The sequence below is a fragment of the Rana temporaria genome, chromosome 9, assembly GCF_905171775.1.
Source record: "Rana temporaria chromosome 9, aRanTem1.1, whole genome shotgun sequence".
Classification (NCBI taxonomy): Eukaryota; Metazoa; Chordata; class Amphibia; order Anura; family Ranidae; genus Rana; species Rana temporaria.
This window is the reverse complement of record NC_053497.1, coordinates 122,458,293-122,476,973: the sequence shown is the minus strand read 5'-3', so window position 1 is coordinate 122,476,973 and position 18,681 is coordinate 122,458,293. Positions and strand designations below refer to the sequence as shown.

General features: G+C 45.3%; 1 protein-coding gene across 2 annotated transcripts in view; it reads left to right on the top strand.

Moving 5' to 3' along the window:
* The first annotated feature begins 7,649 nt into the window (after positions 1 to 7,649).
* ARAF (A-Raf proto-oncogene, serine/threonine kinase) overlaps positions 7,650 to 18,681 on the top strand; it is a 52,217-nt gene continuing 41,185 nt past the window's right edge. Inside the window, exons 1-2 of one of the 2 annotated variants that reach the window (XM_040324374.1) lie at positions 7,650 to 7,715; positions 10,765 to 10,818. The gene's annotated coding sequence lies outside the window, so the exon portion shown is untranslated. Of the gene's footprint in view, positions 7,716 to 10,764; positions 10,819 to 12,478; positions 12,558 to 18,681 lie in introns of those variants that run through there. The other variant, XM_040324375.1, reaches the window with a different exon arrangement.

Here is an 18,681-nt window from a genome sequence, read left to right as displayed (position 1 = left end):
TGGATGGTTGCACTCGCCAGGGCACTTGGGCAGCGGCAGAGAAGCAGTTGCCCATCAATATCTTGGAGCTCAGAGCTGCTCGACTGGCCCTCAGGGCTTGGACGTCCAAACTACAGGGGTTCCCGGTGAGAATACAATCGGACAATGCCACGGCGGTGGCGTATATAAATCACCAAGGGGGAACCAAGAGTCTAGCCGCTCAGAGAGAAGTGAGCTTAATTCTCTTGTGGGCAGAAGCCCATGTGCCCTGCATATCGGCTATATTCATTCCCGGAGTGGACAACCTACAGGCGGACTTCTTGAGTCGCCAGACTCTGTTGCCGGGGGAGTGGTCTCTGCATCCACAAGTTTTTCAGACACTCTGCCAGAAATGGGGAGTGCTGGACGTGGATATCATGGCATCGAGACTGAACAAGAAGCTAGACAGGTTCATGTCCCGCACAAGGGATCCCAGGTCCTGCGGCACCGATGCGTTAGTTTGCCCTTGGCATCAGTTCAAACTTCTTTATGCATTTCCCCCGCTCCAGTTACTACCCCGCCTGCTGCGCAGGATCAGGGTGGAGCACATACCAGTTATCCTGGTAGCTCCAGCATGGCCCAGAAGGGCATGGTATTCACTAATCCTGAAGATGGTAGTGGGAGACCCTTGGACTCTTCCTCTAGGGCCAGACCTGCTATCGCAAGGTCCGATCCTCCACCCTGCCTTACGGCATCTAAATTTGACGGCCTGGAAGCTGAATCCCTGATTCTCAGGGGTAGAGGTCTGTCTCAGAAAGTAATCTCTACCCTAATCAGAGCAAGGAAACCGGTCTCTAGGGTGATTTATTACAGGGTCTGGAAGGCCTATGTAGGCTGGTGTGAGTCCAAGCGATGGCTTTCTCGCAAATTTACCATCGATAGAGTATTACGTTTTCTCCAGCTAGGAGTGGATAAGGGACTGGCATTAAGCACAATCAAGGGACAGATTTCAGCTTTGTCAGTGTGGTTTCAGCGTCCGCTGGCCACCCACTCGCTGGTTAAGACCTTCATTCAAGGGGTCTTACGTATTAATCCTCCAGTTAAATCCCCGCTTTGTCCGTGGGATTTAAATCTTGTTCTGTCAAGTTTACAGAAACAACCTTTTGAGCCGTTGGCTGAAATTCCTTTGGTTTTACTGACAAGGAAGTTAGTATTTTTGGTCGCCATAGTTTCCGCCAGAAGAGTATCGGAACTGGCAGCCTTATCCTGTAAGGAACCATATCTTATTTTTCATAAGGACAAGGTCGTTCTCCGCCCTCATCCTTCCTTCCTACCAAAGGTTATATCCAGTTTTCATCTAAACCAGGATTTGGTATTACCATCCTTCTTTCCTAAACCTACTTCCAGAAAGGAAGGGTTGCTGCATACCTTGGATATTGTCAGGGCCATGAAGGCCTATATTAAAGCTACAGAGAAGATCCGGAAAACAGACGTGTTGTTCATTTTACCGGATGGGCCCAAGAAGGGGCAGGCAGCTGCACAATCCACCATCTCGAGGTGGATTAAACAGTTAATCACTCAGGCCTACGGCTTGAAAGGGTTGCCTCCTCCGTTATCATTGAAGGCTCATTCTACTAGGGCCATGGGCGCCTCCTGGGCAGCACACCACCAGATCTCTATGGCTCAAGTTTGCAAGGCGGCAACCTGGTCTTCGGTCCACACGTTTACAAAGTTCTACCAGTTGGACGTAAGAAGGAATACTGATGCAGCCTTTGGGCAGGCAGTGCTGCGGGCTGCAGTTTGAGACCCTCGGATTCCGGGGGGCTCCCTTTTGAGTAAAATTTAAAAAATTATTTTTTTCTCAACTAAGTTGGATTTATTATGATTTAAGTATCTCTAAATTAAATCCTTTTGTCTTGGGAAGATGTTCTCCCTCCCCTCATTGTAAGCATTGCTTTGGGACATCCCACATAGTAATGAATATGCCGCTCTGTGTCCCGTGATGTACGAGAAAGAAAAAGGGATTTTTAATACAGCTTACCTGTAAAATCCTTTTCTTGGAGTACATCACGGGACACAGAGCTCCCACCCCTCTTATGGGGACCATTTTGGGAGGCATACTGCTTGCTACAAAACTGAGGTACTCCTCCTATGGGAGGGGGTTATATAGGGAGGGGCACTTCCTGTTTGAGATTGCCAGTGTCCATCACCTGAAGGTACTCCATATAACCCACATAGTAATGAATATGCCGCTCTGTGTCCCGTGATGTACTCCAAGAAAAGGATTTTACAGGTAAGCTGTATTAAAAATCCCTTTTTTTATGCATCACTCGGGTCACATCCTAAGTTGGGGATCCCGTGAGATGGCTTTTGCCTAAGTTATGAGTTGATGTTTAAATAGAAATTGAATAATCCAAATCTTTATTCCACATACACGACGCCCATCCATCCGCATTGGCGTTCTGGGAAGACCTCTGTTACGCCTCTTGCAAACGGATGCGCCCCACCTGCTTGCATTTTGCTTCAGTTTGGACTTTGGTAGAGATGGAGGATTTTGTTGTATTCACTCCCTCTGTTTTAAAGTCTTCCTGAAAGACACACCAACCCCCACACGGTGGTCTTGTTGCGTTTTTGACCACCGATTGATTCCGGTCCCTCTGTTTTTTTTTTTTTTTCTTCCCCACGGGCCTATCTCCTGTCGCCAGGAGTGGGTTTGTGTCCGTGACTGGAACCCTTTCCCCTAGACCCATCCCCTGTTACGGATCCTTAAGGACCCTTTGTACGATCTAAACTCCACCCTATCACAGCTCTATTGGTTTCGTCCTTCCTGCTCTACGGTGATCGAACCAATCACTGATCATAATGACTGATACTGTGCTGCCCACGGAGGGCCATATGCTTAAGATTGTATCTTTGAACGCGCAGGGCCTCAACACTCCTGAAAAGCGTTCCCACCTCCTGTTAGATATGCACCGGGCTAAGGCTGATATTGTCTTCGTGCAAGAGACTCATTTTAGAACAGACGCTACGCCTAAGCTATCTAATCACTATTTCCCCACGGTTCACCATGCACCTAACCCGAGTAGCAAATCCAAGGGGGTCTCTGTGCTGATAGCTAAACGCTGCCCTTTCCAACTTTCTGAGGTCATGGCGGACCCAGAGGGACGTTATCTGTTTCTCAAAGGCAATTATCTCAATCGACCCATTACTCTTGCTAACGTCTACGTCCCTAATTCTCGACAGGTGGCGTTTTTTAATAAAGTTTCGGGATTGTTGGCCTCTTTTAAGAACGGCATTTTGGTATTGGGAGGGGACCTCAATACACCGCTCAACCCCACTCAGGACACGTCTACGGGTACTTCGTCCCTACCGTATACAGTCCTAAGGCGCATTAAAACACACCTTCAAGATCTCCTCCTACACGACACATGGCGCACCCTAAATCCTACAGGTAGAGATTACACCTTTTATTCTTCACCTCATAACAGATATTCCAGGTTAGACTACCTATTTATTACACAAGAAGATCTCCCCATGCTAAAAAGTGCCTCCATTGACCCTATGGTCCTATCGGATCATAATCCGGTCTCGATCACGTTGTCCTTCACGGAGTTCCGCCCGAGATCGAACGTTTGGAGATTAGACCCATCCTTACTCACTGTCCCTTCCGTAACCGCAGACGTGGAGTCTCGCATTAAGCTTTTCTTTCAGGAAAACAAAACAGATGACACGGCTCCAATTGTTAATTGGGAGGCCCACAAATGTGTGGTTAGGGGTATTTTAATTGCTGCGGCCGCTAATCGTAATAAGGAAAGGCGGAAACAGCAGGCAGAACTCCTGGAGAGGATCCAGAGACTGGAGAGAGCCCATAAGCACACGCTTGCCCTAAAGACGTTACAGGATCTAATCCAGGCGCAAACTGAACTCCTGGAGATTGTAGGAAAACAGATTAGACGAAAATTCATCCTGGCTAAAAGAACGTTTTATGAATTTGGGAACAAGGCTAGCAGAATGCTCGCGCGGACCTTACAATCTAAAAAAGCCACAACGACCGTCCATTCCCTGACTAACGAACGAGGTCAGAAACTGCTTTCTTCTCCCGACATAGCTAAGCAGTTTGTTAATTACTACACTAACCTATATAACTTACCCCTACCTGACTCGCCTGCTACACAAGTCGAGAGACGAGGAAAGATGGAGGAGTTTTTGAGGGACTTTGGCCCCACCCGATTGTCGGAGGAGGCTATACTTGAGCTAGATAGACCCCTTAACGAAAGGGAGGTGGAACTAGCCCTGAAACAAATGAAACCGGGCAAAAGCCCGGGACCGGATGGTCTTACGACAGGGTATTACAAGTCGTTCGCGAAAACTCTTACGCCATTCTTTCTCTCTGCTTTCAACTCCTTTGCCGATCGCACGGTTCCTCCACGAGACCTGTTGACTGCACACATAGTAGTAATACCAAAACCTGACAAAGACCCCTCCGTAGTGTCCAATTATAGGCCCATTTCTTTACTCAACACGGACTTAAAGTGGTTTGCCAAAGTGATTGCAAACAGACTCCTCCCCTATATACCGAATCTTGTAAGTCGGGATCAAGTGGGTTTCGTCCCAGGTAGAGAAGCGAGGGATAATACCCTTAAAGCCCTTAATGTACACCATTGGCTCTCCTCCAGCAGGTCCCCGGGATTTTTCCTATCACTTGACGCGGAGAAGGCGTTTGACAGGGTGGCGTGGGATTTTATGCAGGCGACTCTGAAGGCCATAGGTCTACCCCTGAATATGTTGAATTACATTTCTACGCTTTATACAAATCCAACAGCAAGAGTCTGTGTGAACGGCTCCCTGTCGGACGCCTTCTCCATTTCAAACGGTACACGTCAGGGCTGCCCCTTGTCCCCCCTGATTTTTATTTTAACCTTGGAACCATTTTTGAGAAGACTTCGATCTAACCAGACAATTAGAGGCATTGACATAAATAACCACACATACAAAATTGCCGCGTTTGCGGACGATATTCTACTTTTCCTGTCCGACCCACTTACGACTATTCCTAACCTGCTAAAGGACTTTGAGGACTTTCGATTTTTATCCAACTTTAAAATAAATTTTGCGAAGTCGTCGGCCTTAAACATTACCTTACCCAATGCGACATGCAACCTTTGCAAACTGAACTTCCCATTTATATGGAGGGACCATGCCATCACTTACCTGGGAATACAAATCCCTAGGTCCTTATCTGACTTATACACCCTGAACTATGCCCCATTGCTAAATGACATACTGCATGACCTACGTACATGGACCCAGAAGCTTTTATCGTGGTTCGGCAGAGTTGCGGTCATTAAGATGAATGTTCTACCGCGCATCCTCTATACGTTACAGACGGTCCCTATTAAGCTTCCCCCAGCTTTCTTCTCTTCCTATAAAAAAGCTTGCACTGACTTTATTTGGAACGCAAAACGCCCGCGTTTGAACTACGCCCGGCTCACTGCACCCAAATTGACGGGAGGTATAGGATTGCCTGACATACACAAATATTACGTGACCTGTGGCCTGGCCAGAATAGTGGACTGGAATGTACATCATGATCGTAAACATTGGGTACAACTTGAACAGGTATTTTCCACTCTTCCTCTACCCCAACTCCCGTGGATCGCACAACGTAATATCCCGGCTGACTGCACAAGCCACCCCTTGATTCATCCCTCCATCCCTCCTTATTGGCCTTTCGCGAGGCATGTACTAAACATGGTATCTCCGATTTGCTAGGCCCTATGACTCCTCTCAGGATGAACCCCGACTTTATCCCCGGAATGCACCCGGCCTTTCCAAAACCGTCTTCCCATTCTGGACATATTGTCAAATCCGCCATTTCCTTGCTAAAAAGGCTTCGGGATCGAATTGGTCCAGGGCTACAACTCCGTTTGAAATCTTATGTTCTAGCGGACGGCCACAAAGGCACCTCATTTCGACAATTTACACACATTTATTTTCCTCGCACACATGTAAAGACAACTGGGCCAACCGACAGTGGGAACAAGATCTCGAACTTGATCTCACGGAAAAGGATTGGGAGAATATTTACAGATTGGCACACAAAGGCTCGGTCAATGTACAGACACAGGAGAATGCGTACAAGGTTATCTCCAGGTGGTACAAAACCCCTCTCAAGCTGCACCGCATTAACCCCGTACTTTCGAGTACTTGCTGGAGATGTAAAAGAGAAACGGGTTCTTTTCTCCACATGTGGTGGACATGTCCCAAGCTTCAATCATACTGGAAGGAAGTTTACAACTTTATATCCCGAGTCACTACAATCACATTGGATTTCACGCCCGCTCAGTTTCTCCTTCATTATGCACAGTCGATCCCGCAGGGTTATAACCGGTCTCTAGCAATGCACATGGTGAATGCGGCTCGAATGTGTATACCACTCAAATGGCTTTCTCCCAATCCTCTGTCTGTTCTAGATTGGTTCCAACGTATCCATAAAACGATGGAGATGGAGGAACTGATTCACCAGGCGAGGGACACACCCTCTAAATTCTTTGAGACTTGGGCCTGCTGGATATATTTCACTACGACTGACGAATACAAATCCCTTTTGGTCTAATGATACTGTGTAAAACCTCCCAGTGGTCGGACTTACTAGAGCTGTGATGGGATCCCCTACCATACCCAGAATCTTCCCTCCCCTTTTCTTTTTTTACCTCTTTTTCGTTCTTTCGAAGTTACGTGTGCACGAAACACATTGGTGGTTATATATGTTCCTCCCTAAAGATGTTGTAGGCATCTAAGGATGTCAACCCAAGCAGAGTTCGACATTTAGGTTGCTGCTGTTTTCTCACGTTTCTTAGTCATTCTGCTGTTTACTTTTATTTACAGCTATGTGACTTGCTTAACCCACAACCCTGTCAGTCACTGATGCTTTCCTCGGACGAGGCAAACTATATGTTCAATGTTCTGTTCTCTATAGCGGCTGCGTCCGCAAATTTCAGTGGCGATGGTTGATGGTTTATATTGTATTCCCTATACCTTTGTTACATGTTATGGATATGTACATCTCTTTACGGCTGCGTCCATTTGTATTGCTACATACTGGATTTATTTGACATGTATGTATCTGTTAAGTTTCAAATAAAAGCTTTTGGAAAAAAAAAAAAAAAAAAAATGAAGAAAGCACAGCAAAAACACTCAAAAGCAACATGGATAGATGTACATCGAGCCTAACAGCCTGTGTGTGGTGGACTGGTTGGTAGGAGGCTCACAGTGTTCAGATGTAAAAGGCCAGCTCCATGTACACACATCAGTACAGACTACACCCAGAAGGAAGGTTTGCTACACATGAACACATTCTGCCTCCATAGTTCCCTTTATTTCCGGGTTACACTTCCTCTCACACATAACACAGCACACCACGACCTTCCCCGTGCCAGCCTATCTCTGTGCGCACATTGCACTACACAACAGGGCGGAAGAAGGAACTCCTCCCCCCTGGCACTGCTGGGCGGGGACATTCCAGCTCCTTCAGGTTCTCTCGGCTGACGTCATCGCCCGCCTCGCTCCACCCTCGCCTTACGTCATTGCCGCCCTCTCCCTTCTCCACGGAGAAAAGGGCGGGGCTCCTCGAGCGCTGATTGATGCCTCTGGCGGCCAATGGCGTGGCAAAGGAGCCGCCTGTCCCGGGGAGCTGGGCGCAGGAGGGGGCGGGGACCTTCTGCTTGTGACATGGCGGCGGCTGCTGATAGTACCGGGTGAGTGAGAGCTCGGGCCCTGAGTGACGTCACTGTTATTCCCCGGGGCTGAGGTGGGGGAGAGGCACGGTGTACCGGGTGTATGTATGTGTTCTGTCAGTGGTGCATTTAGCTGTTACTGCTCCACTAACTTCTCATAACACTGGGGGAGGGGACTGTGTACATTGCCCTCAGGGGGTGTAAGGTATACAGAACTGCTGGGGGGGAACATACTAAAAGAAAAGACGGAAAGGAATGCCCATAGACTTTAATGTCCCCTGCTGGGGTCTCCACATAGAGGACATTATAGTAATATAAATATATATATATATATATATATATATATATCAACCTGAAATGGAATGGCTGGTGTCATTACAGACTAACCTTTTAATGTCCTGGAGGCAGCATGGCTTTTCTGTAATTCGATCGCTGTGATTGGCTATCAGTGGTCACATGATCAGGAGCCAAGGGCTTCCAATCCAACGCCGTCGATGATCAGGGAGCGCGCTGTAAAGTACACACACTCAGGCCGATGTGAACGCGTATGTACAGCGACTGACAGTCCACTGAAGCCGCCTTTAGGGCCCGTGCACGCTGGTGTAAGCGTATTATGTTAAAATTTAGCGCAATGCGATTGCGTTTTACATGAGTTAATCCCTGGTGGCTTGGGGAAAAATTGACGTGTTTCAAAAACCTTACTAAAAAAGAAACCGTGTGTTTTCTGCTGCCTTTCCATTATAATCAATGGAAGGTGCGTTTTTTTTTTAACAGAGCGCCAAAGATGCAGAAAGCTGGATTTTAGACACCCTTTCACATGGGTGTGCTTTTGCCTCGCTAAAATGCATGAAAATGCTTCCACTTTAAATCCTATGAAACGTATCACTGCTCCACCAGTGCGCTGCATATTGAAAAGTCCTGCATCTTTGGTGCAGTTTTTCAAAAGCACACCTTAAAGGGGTTGTAAAGGTAAAAGTTTTTCCACCTTAATGTATTAAGGTGAAAAAACATCTGCTGATTAGCAGGCGCTGCCGTCAATCACATCCAATGACGCGGCGCGCTGGCGGGCGGGGCTGAGTGATACAGTGAGCGGCTATGGCCGCCGGCTGTATCACAGGGGCGTGTCCGCAAGAACTCATCACCATGCGAGCTCGCTCACATGAAGGTGATGAGTTCTTGCGAGGGGGAGCCGAGACAGCCGCCGAGGGACCCCAGAAGACAGGGTTCGGGGCCAATCTGTGCAAAACGAGCTGCACAGTGGAGGTAAGTATTATGTTTGTTATTAATAAAAATAAATGCACATCCTTTTGCAGGTAAAAAATAAAATGTGCATTGAGAATTTTTTTGTTGCAGGAGCCTGTAAAGCGTTGCACCAGCGATCAGCAGATCACTGGTGCAATGCAGGTCTCCTGCAGATCTATCAGTGTATCGGCTTGCTTGTAGCTCGTATGAGGAAGCCGGTACATGCTGACAGGAAGAATGAATTAACTAACACAGCGCTTACAGCATCATGTTAGTTCATTAAAAATTGCAAGCCGACAGCCGCAAATGGTGTGGGACCTTGTAGTTTTCCGTTCACAGAGCGCAGTGAATGCGTGACGCAGGCAGGTGGGCGGAGCCCCGCACAGTAATTTAAAAAAAATAAAGGGGGAGTGGAGAAGATCCCCCGCTAGCTGGCACAGCGGGGGGAAGGAGGAGGTGCAGGGGCCAGTACATGTATAACATGTTATGTGTTACACCCCGAAAGGCGAACTTATCCTTTAGGCTTCATGTACACAGGACGTTTTTTACAACCTCTCCTGAACGATTTAACTTGACAGATAGTAACCCACGTTTAAAACGTCCGTTATGCCGGGTTACATGCCACGTTCAAAAATAAATAGCTAGTAGAAAACGCCTGTAAACAAAATGCGGCTAAACGCGAGTTACCGCGTTTAGCCACGTTTAGAAGCATTTGGTTCTCAGCCTCTGAACCCATTTTTTTGCGTTCCAAAAAAAGCCTCTAAACTCAACTGAATAGAAACGACTATAAACGACCCTGTGTACATGTACTGATAAGATAACATAGAGGAGAGTTCAGGAGCAGTTGAAGAAAATGCCCAACTGCTCCTTTAGCAGCAGCAGTGTACACAAGGCCTTAAGACTAGGGGTGCAACGGATCAAAACCTTATTCATTCATAGTGTTCTGTGAATGAATGAACTACAAGTACAGACCTCCTTCGCGGCTGTCAGCTTGTAGTTTTTTCCTGTCGATATACAGGCAGGCCGCTTACACTGACCGTCTGCAGGAACTTATCCTTCTAAGTCTCAGAGATTTTCAAAGATCACAGCAAAGACTTTGAAGCTGGGTTTCATTGAAAAAACGTGTTTTAGCCCTCGTTCACACTAAACGTGGATTTGAAATCGTGCAAATTCATATTCATGCACAGATATCTTTCAAATCCCCCCTGAAGTTGTCAAAAGTAGCGCAAGAACTTCTTTTGGAAATCGGTGTGGCACCACAAATGGCGGTGTCGCACCGATTTGGGACAGTGCTGTTGCCGTTTGTAGACTGCAATTTGACATGTCCAAACGTATGTAGAAGAATACATAGTGGTCTAAACTGAGGAGAACATTTTTTATATATTTTTTTTTTGGGGGGGGGGGGGATATTTATTATAGCAAAAAGTAAAAAAAAAATTTTTTTGTTTGGGTACAACGTTGCACGACTGCACTATTGTCAATTAAAGCAACGCAGTACAGAATCTTAAAAAATGCTCTGGTCAGGAAGGGGGTAAATCCCTTTGGGGCTGAAGTGGTTAAACATACACTTTTTAATTTATCTTTACCTAGTTTAAACTTGTGATAAGTAGTGTCTCAGTCACATCACTTATTCTCAGCCAGCTGACAAGCTGTTTTCAGATTTTTGGATCGCTGCTAAATTTCTTCATGTACTTTGTGTAGGCGACAGGTACAACATTTACCTGTTATTAATAGATATTATAATTTGCCTTTGCAGAATGCGTACAAAGTCTACTGACTATTTGTGTGACCTGCCCAACTTAACGTGATGTTTGTGTTTTTTCTCTAGATAGCCAAGAGCGTGGGACCTGAGGATAGGTGTCCGAATAGCCAGGGTGCCAAGGTAAGAACTCATGTCATCCATGTTTCTGTAGTTAAAAATGCCTTAGCATTAAGGTCTATTTTATGGAATCTAGCGCTGCAACTAACGATTATTTTTATAATCAGTTAGCTAGCCAGCCAATCATTGTTTCGATTAATCGGATAATAACCTTAAAGCGGAGTTCCACCTAAAAATGTAACTTCCGCTTAACCCACTCCTTGCCCCCTTACATGCCACATTTGGCATGTCATTTTTTTGGGGGGGGGAGTGGGGGCTTCAGGAGAAGTGGGACATCCTGTCCCACTTCCTCCTTCCGCCGAGGGCCTGGTAAGGCGAATAGCTTAATCGCCTTATTGCAGCCCCTCCCTGTAGGCGAGCGCCTGTCCAATCAGACGGCGCTGCGCCGCTCCCGCATGCGTAGTGCCATTTGCGCATGCGCAGTGGGTGCCCGGTCGTGAAGCCGAAAGCTGTCACTGCCGGGTGCCCACACTAGGAATGAAGACGCTGGAACCGTGGAGCAGGTAAGTGGCTGTTTATTAAAAGCCAGTAGCTACACTTTTTGTAGCTGCTGACTTTTAATAAACTTAAAGGGGTTGTAAAGACAAAAATATTTTCCTCTTAAATTAAAGTCTAACAGTAGCTGATAAAGTAAAAAGTAATGTTTTGCATTATAACTAGTTTGATACCTGTTGAAATCGAGCTGTTTTATTCACCTCCGTCACTCCTGAATCGTTATACTCACTGACTTCCTGGTTTGCGGTGCGCATTCATTCTTGCTACATCACGGCCTAATGGGAACTACAGTTCCCATTAGGCTTAGCCTCCATGCCTGTGAGGGATAAGAGAGCATCATCACGCAGGGCTGTAGTCATAGGGAGGGGGTGAGCACATTCTGCTTTCCACCATGCAAAACGGCTCAGATGCTGGTGGAAAGCAAGAAGAGGAGAGACAGGAAATGGCATTCTCAAACCTGGATTACTGTATTTTGGAGGTCAAAAGTAAAAACGAGGTAGGTGATATTTAAATTCTCTAGCCTACAGCAATCAATTGATCTAATATAAAACAAACCTTTAGTGTTCCTTTAAAAAAAGGCTGGAACACCTCTTTAAAAGTGTGGTGTATAATTTAGTTGATATGTAAAGTATAAAAAAAAGACAATTTATTCTTAAATATCGCTATGCAATGGTAAATATAAATAACCAACTATATGGTTAGGGAGCAAAATCTCTAATCCACTCTGAGAATAACAGACAGAAGAGATATACTGTATATATTATTAGAGGTTGAATCTGGTAAATTTCAGACTCTGATCAAATTTTTTTTTATTAAAAAAAAATGAAAGACTGTTTTGCCGATTTTTAGATATATTATATGCTGGCCATACAAAAAATTTTTTTTTTAAGAATGTTCGTTTGATTTTTTTAATCGTCAGTGGGGCAAATCGACGTTCGTTTTTGACCACATTGATGGAAAAATCGAAGGAACAAAATGGAAAACTTCTTGGTCAAATGAATTTTCAGACAGTGTATGTGGTTTTTGTTCAGAAATTACATTCATTTTAAAACTGAATGTTAAAAGCAAGTGAAATTTTCAAATGACGTTATTTCGTTCAGCGAATGTACAAAGATTTTTCGTATGATTATTCTAGTCTGAAAATCGATAAGTGTATGGCCAGCATAAGGCTCGGTTCGCACCTGTGTAGTTTGCTTTTGATCCGTTTCAACACTGCTTCTTGCTGTGCGGTTTAGATTTTTGCACACGTGAGTATGCTGCGATTTGCATTTTTTTTTTGGCCAATTTGTTGTTGGCAGATAAAAAAACGCAAATTGCTGCAAAAACGCTCTACATCCTTATCTCCAGCTTCTCCATTGAAGTCTATTAAACCAAAACAAATAAGCACTGTTTTGCGTTGAAAAAAAGTAATTGACCCATTCCAAATATGCAGCGGCTGAAAGAAGCAAAGATGTGAACGTGTCCCATAGAAAACCATGTTAAATGAACTGTAGTGTATTTCTGCAAAAAGCGCCAAAAAACGCGTAGGTGTGAACCAGGCCTAATACAAAGCAGCATGTTCCCTTTTTTATTACCTGTTTTGTATCATGGGGTTATATATATATATATATATATATATATATATATATATATATATATATATATATATATATATATATATATATATATATATATATATATATATATATATATATATATATATATATATATATATATATATATATATATATATATATATATATATATATATATATATATATATATATATATATATATATATATATATATATATATATATATATATATAATATTTTTGCCCTTTTTAGTTCTAAAAGAGCAGGTAATCGGTACTATAAGGGGTTCATTTATACTGTGAAACAGTGAAAGTAATATATATTACTTTTATCATATATATAATGATAAATACACCCAGAAGTAGGATATATGGGCATTATAACTAGGCGTCCGACATGGATCTATATGAAGGGTAGAAGGGAGATAGGAATCTTTTTAAATTGGTATTAAAAGCTGATTTTTTTTTTTTTTTTATGGATATGATCATTTTACATATAATGCACAATACTGGTAAACGTTTTACTTTAAATGTAATTGTAATGCCGTATATCTCTTCCCTGCAGTCTTTAAAGCGGGGGTTCACCCTATCGACGGGAAAAAAAAAAAAAAAATTATTTTACCTTAAAATCAGGCATTGTAGCGCGAGCTACAGTATGCCTGTCCCGAATTTTTTAGCCCCATACTCACCTTGTAGTCGTCCATCGAAGATACCGGGGAATGGGCGTGCCTCTGGAGACGGAGGATGATTGACTACCGGCTCTGGCGCTTCACGCTTCTCCGGAAATAGCCAAAATAGGCTTGGTCTTCACGACGCGTGCGCATAGCCTGTGCGCAGGCGCCGTGAAGAGCCGAGACCTACTCCGGCTGTCTTCGGGGAGAGTGACGTGCCAGGGCCGGCCGTCAATCATCCTCCCTCTCCATAGGCACGCCCATTCCCCGCGGGAGCCGGAATCTACGATGGACGACTACAAGGTGAGTACGGGGTTAAAAAAATCGGGACAGGCATACTGTAGCTCGCGCTACAATGCCTGTCTCGATGGTAAAATCATGGGATTGTGGGTGAACTACCGCTTTAAAGTCATTTTTATATCTTTTTTTAAACAACAAACATGTTATTCTTACCAGCTCTGTGTAATAATTTTGCATCGGGCAGCACTGATTTTCCTCTTCTGGCTCCCCCTGCATTCAAAGTGCCCCCATAGCAAGCTGCAAAGTTATAGTATGGCGTTCCCTATAGCAAAGTAAAAAAAATTCTGACTTTAGAACCACTCCCTGCCCAGGACTACATGTCCCATGAGACATTGCTCCTCACGCATTCACATGTTCTCAGACACTTACTGATATGTATGGACGGTGTACTGAGCTGTATGTGTGCTGCACTGTATTTCCTGATATGTAAACAAATAATGCATTCTGTATGCAGGCAAACTAATTTACTGGCCTATTAATAGATTATGAAAATAGTTGTCAACTATTTTCATAATCGATTAGTTGTCGATTAATCGATTAGTTGGTTTGGCCCTACTAGAATCGTCATTTTGGCCTCCTGAAAATCATTTATGCAAAGATTCTGGTCATATACATTTTTAATGTTTACGTTTTTTTAGGTTCTACCAGAAGCCATGCTGCACCTGCTTGTTTGAAATCTTTAAGAGGGCAATCGGAATTGTAGCATTCCAAATATTTACTTAAAATAGACCTGTACTCACCATCAACTTCAGAAACTGCTGTCACTTGAATGTGTTTAAGCTTAACTTCTATAAGAGAATTAAAGGTGTTGTAAACCCTTGTAATTTTTCACCTTAACCACTTAAAGACCGCCTAACGCCGTTATACGTCGGCAGAATGGCACGGCTGGGCACAGGCACGTACAGGTACGTTGCCCTTTAAGTGTCCAGCCACGGGTCTCGCACGTGACCCGGTCAGAAACTCCGTGACCGCGGGACCCGCGGACCTGATCGCCGCCGGTGTCCCGCGATTGGTCACAGGAGCTGAAGAACGGGGATAGGTGAGTGTAAACACACCTTCCCTGTTCTTCTGTGTGGCAGTGTCACTGATCGTCTGTTCCCTGTTATAGGGAACAACTATCAGTGATGTCACACCTACAGCAAGAATCAATCCCTTGGGGGACACTTAACCCCGTAGCGCCCCCTAGTGGTTAACCCCTCCACTGCCAGTGTCATTTTCACAGTAATCAGTGAATTTTTATAGCGATTTTCGCTGTGAAAATGACAATGGTGTCAAGTGTCCGATGTGTCCACCATAATGTCGCAGTCACGAAAAAAATCGCTGATCGCCGCCATTACTAGTAAAAAAATAAATATTAATAAAAATGCCATAAAACTATCCCCGATTTTGTAAACGCTATGGGCCAGATTCACAGAAGAGATACGACGGCGTATCTCCTTATACGCCGTCGTATCTCTGTGATCCGGCCGTCCTAACTATGCGACTGATTCATAGAATCAGTTACGCATAGCTAGCCCGAAGATCCGACAGGTGTAATTGAATTACACCGTCGGATCTTAGGATGCAATTCTAGGCCGGCCGCTAGGTGGCGATTCCATTGCGGTCGGCGTAGAATATGCAAATGACTAGTTACGGCGATCCACGAAGATCCACGCGTTTGTCGCAATCTCGTACGTCGTCGCTAGTCGTTTTTACCCGTCGCAAAGTTGCACCTGCTTTAACATGGCTTATCTTTAGATCAGCCATGTTAAAGTATGGCCGTCGTTCCCGCGTCGAATTTCGATTTTTTTATTTTTTTTGCGTAAGACGTCCAGGAATACGAAACGCCGTAACGCACGTCGCAGTTAAAAAAAAACGTCGGGGTAATTTTGCGCAAAGCACGTCGGGAAATTTGAACACGGAGCATGCACAGAACGTTCGGCGCGGGAACGCGCCTAATTTAAATGGTGCCTGTCCCATTTGAATTAAGCGGGCTTGCGCCGAGCGGATTTACGTTACACCGCCGCAAGTTTACAGGTAAGAGCTTTGTGAATCAGGCACTTGCGCTGTAAACCTGCGGCGGTGTAACGTAAATCAGATATGTTACGCCGCGGGGGTGCAACGTAATTGTACCTGAATCTGGCCCTATAACTTTTGCGCAAACCAATCAATAAACGCTTATATATATATATATATATATATATATATATATATATATATATATATATATATATAATATTTTTTTTTTTTTTTTTTTTTACCAAAAATATGTAGGCCTAAACTGAGGGAAAAAATGTTTTTTTTTAATATATATTTTTTGGGGATATTTATTATAGCAAAAAGTAAAAAATATTGCATTTTTTTTTCAAAATTTACGCTCTATTTTTGTTTATAGCGCAAAAAAATAAAAACCGCAGAGGTGATCAAATACCACCAAAAGAAAGCTCTATTTGTGAAAAAAAAGACGCCAATTTTGTTTGGGAGGCACATCACACAACCGCGCAATTGTCGGTTAAAGCGACGCAGTGCCGAATCGCAAAAAGCGGCAAGGTCCTTACATGCATAATGGTCCGGGTCTTAAATGGTTTCTGCATTCTATGCATTAAAGTAAAAAACCTCCTGTGCTGCAGCAGCCCCCTAGAAGCCCCCCTTTTACTTGCCTGAACCCGGTTTTTCAGGGATGGGGATGAGGACACCAGCTGCAGCCGAGTCCTGATTAGATAGATTGATAGCGTTTAAATCGGAGAAAGAGCTCACTTCTGTGGTGAAGGTGAGCAGTAACATTAGGTCTAGCTAAGCAGTGTCCTAGAAATTTCCCAGTCAGGCTTCATGAGGTATTTAAATAGCCTACACCTATAGCAAGGGCATGATTCAACTTTGGCCAAATGTTCAGCTTGTTTTTTCTAGAGACATCCCTTTCTGCATAGGAAGTTTTTGGTGGACTATGCCTTTCAAGTGAACTGGTGACTATTTTGAATTCATTCAAATCTTATATTGAGGGACAATCAGATTCACATGGCTGCATATCCATTTCCTTGCAAGGTGCCCTGGACTCCTAAAAATAAAAAGTGAGGTGCTCTCGTATTCTAACTCTAGTGGTCACCAACTCTTGGTGTTTGCTATTGGCAGCTAGAGCAAGATGCTGCGTCATGGCAGCTAGAGCAAGATGCTGCGTCATGGCAGCTAGAGCAAGATGCTGCGTCATGGCAGCTAGAGCAAGATGCTGCGTCATGGCAGCTAGAGCAAGATGCTGCGTCATGGCAGCTAGAGCAAGATGCTGCGTCATGACAGCTAGAGCAAGATGCTGCGTCATGGCAGCTAGATCAAGATGCTGCGTCATGGCAGCTAGATCAAGATGCTGCGTCATGGCAGCTAGAGCAAGATGCTGCGTCATGGCAGCTAGAGCAAGATGCTGCGTCATGGCAGCTAGAGCAAGATGCTGCGTCATGGCAGCTAGAGCAAGATGCTGCGTCATGGCAGCTAGAGCAAGATGCTGCGTCATGGCAGCTAGAGCAAGATGCTGCGTCATGGCAGCTAGATCAAGATGCTGCGTCATGGCAGCTAGATCAAGATGCGCGTCATGGCAGCTAGATCAAGATGCTGCGTCATGGCAGCTAGATCAAGATGCTGCGTCATGGCAGCTAGATCAAGATGCTGCGTCATGGCAGCTAGATCAAGCTGCTGCGTCATGGCAGCTAGAGCAAGATGCTGCGTCATGGCAGCTAGAGCAAGATGCTGCGTCATGGCAGCTAGAGCAAGATGCTGCGTCATGGCAGCTAGAGCAAGATGCTGCGTCATGGCAGCTAGAGCAAGATGCTGCGTCATGGCAGCTAGAGCAAGATGCTGCGTCATGGCAGCTAGAGCAAGATGCTGCGTCATGGCAGCTAGAGCAAGATGCTGCGTCATGGCAGCTAGAGCAAGATGCTGCGTCATGGCAGCTAGAGCAAGATGCTGCGTCATGGCAGCTAGAGCAAGATGCTGCGTCATGGCAGCTAGAGCAAGATGCTGCGTCATGGCAGCTAGAGCAAGATGCTGCGTCATGGCAGCTAGAGCAAGATGCTGCGTCATGGCAGCTAGAGCAAGATGCTGCGTCATGGCAGCTAGAGCAAGATGCTGCGTCATGGCAGCTAGAGCAAGATGCTGCGTCATGGCAGCTAGAGCAAGATGCTGCGTCATGGCAGCTAGAGCAAGATGCTGCGTCATGGCAGCTAGAGCAAGATGCTGCGTCATGGCAGCTAGAGCAAGATGCTGCGTCATGGCAGCTAGAGCAAGATGCTGCGTCATGGCAGCTAGAGCAAGATGCTGCGTCATGGCAGCTAGAGCAAGATGCTGCGTCATGGCAGCTAGAGCAAGATGCTGCGTCATGGCAGCTAGAGCAAGATGCTGCGTCATGGCAGCTAGAGCAAGATGCTGCGTCATGGCAGCTAGATCAAGATGCTGCGTCATGGCAGCTAGATCAAGATGCTGCGTCATGGCAGCTAGATCAAGATGCTGCGTCATGGCAGCTAGATCAAGATGCTGCGTCATGGCAGCTAGATCAAGCTGCTGCGTCATGGCAGCTAGATCAAGCTGCTGCGTCATGGCAGCTAGATCAAGCTGCTGCGTCATGGCAGCTAGATCAAGCTGCTGCGTCATGGCAGCTAGATCAAGCTGCTGCGTCATGGCAGCTAGAGCAAGCTGCTGCGTCATGGCAGCTAGAGCAAGCTGCTGCGTCATGGCAGCTAGAGCAAGCTGCTGCGTCATGGCAGCTAGAGCAAGATGCTGCGTCATGGCAGCTAGAGCAAGATGCTGCGTCATGGCAGCTAGAGCAAGATGCTGCGTCATGGCAGCTAGAGCTAGATGCTGCGT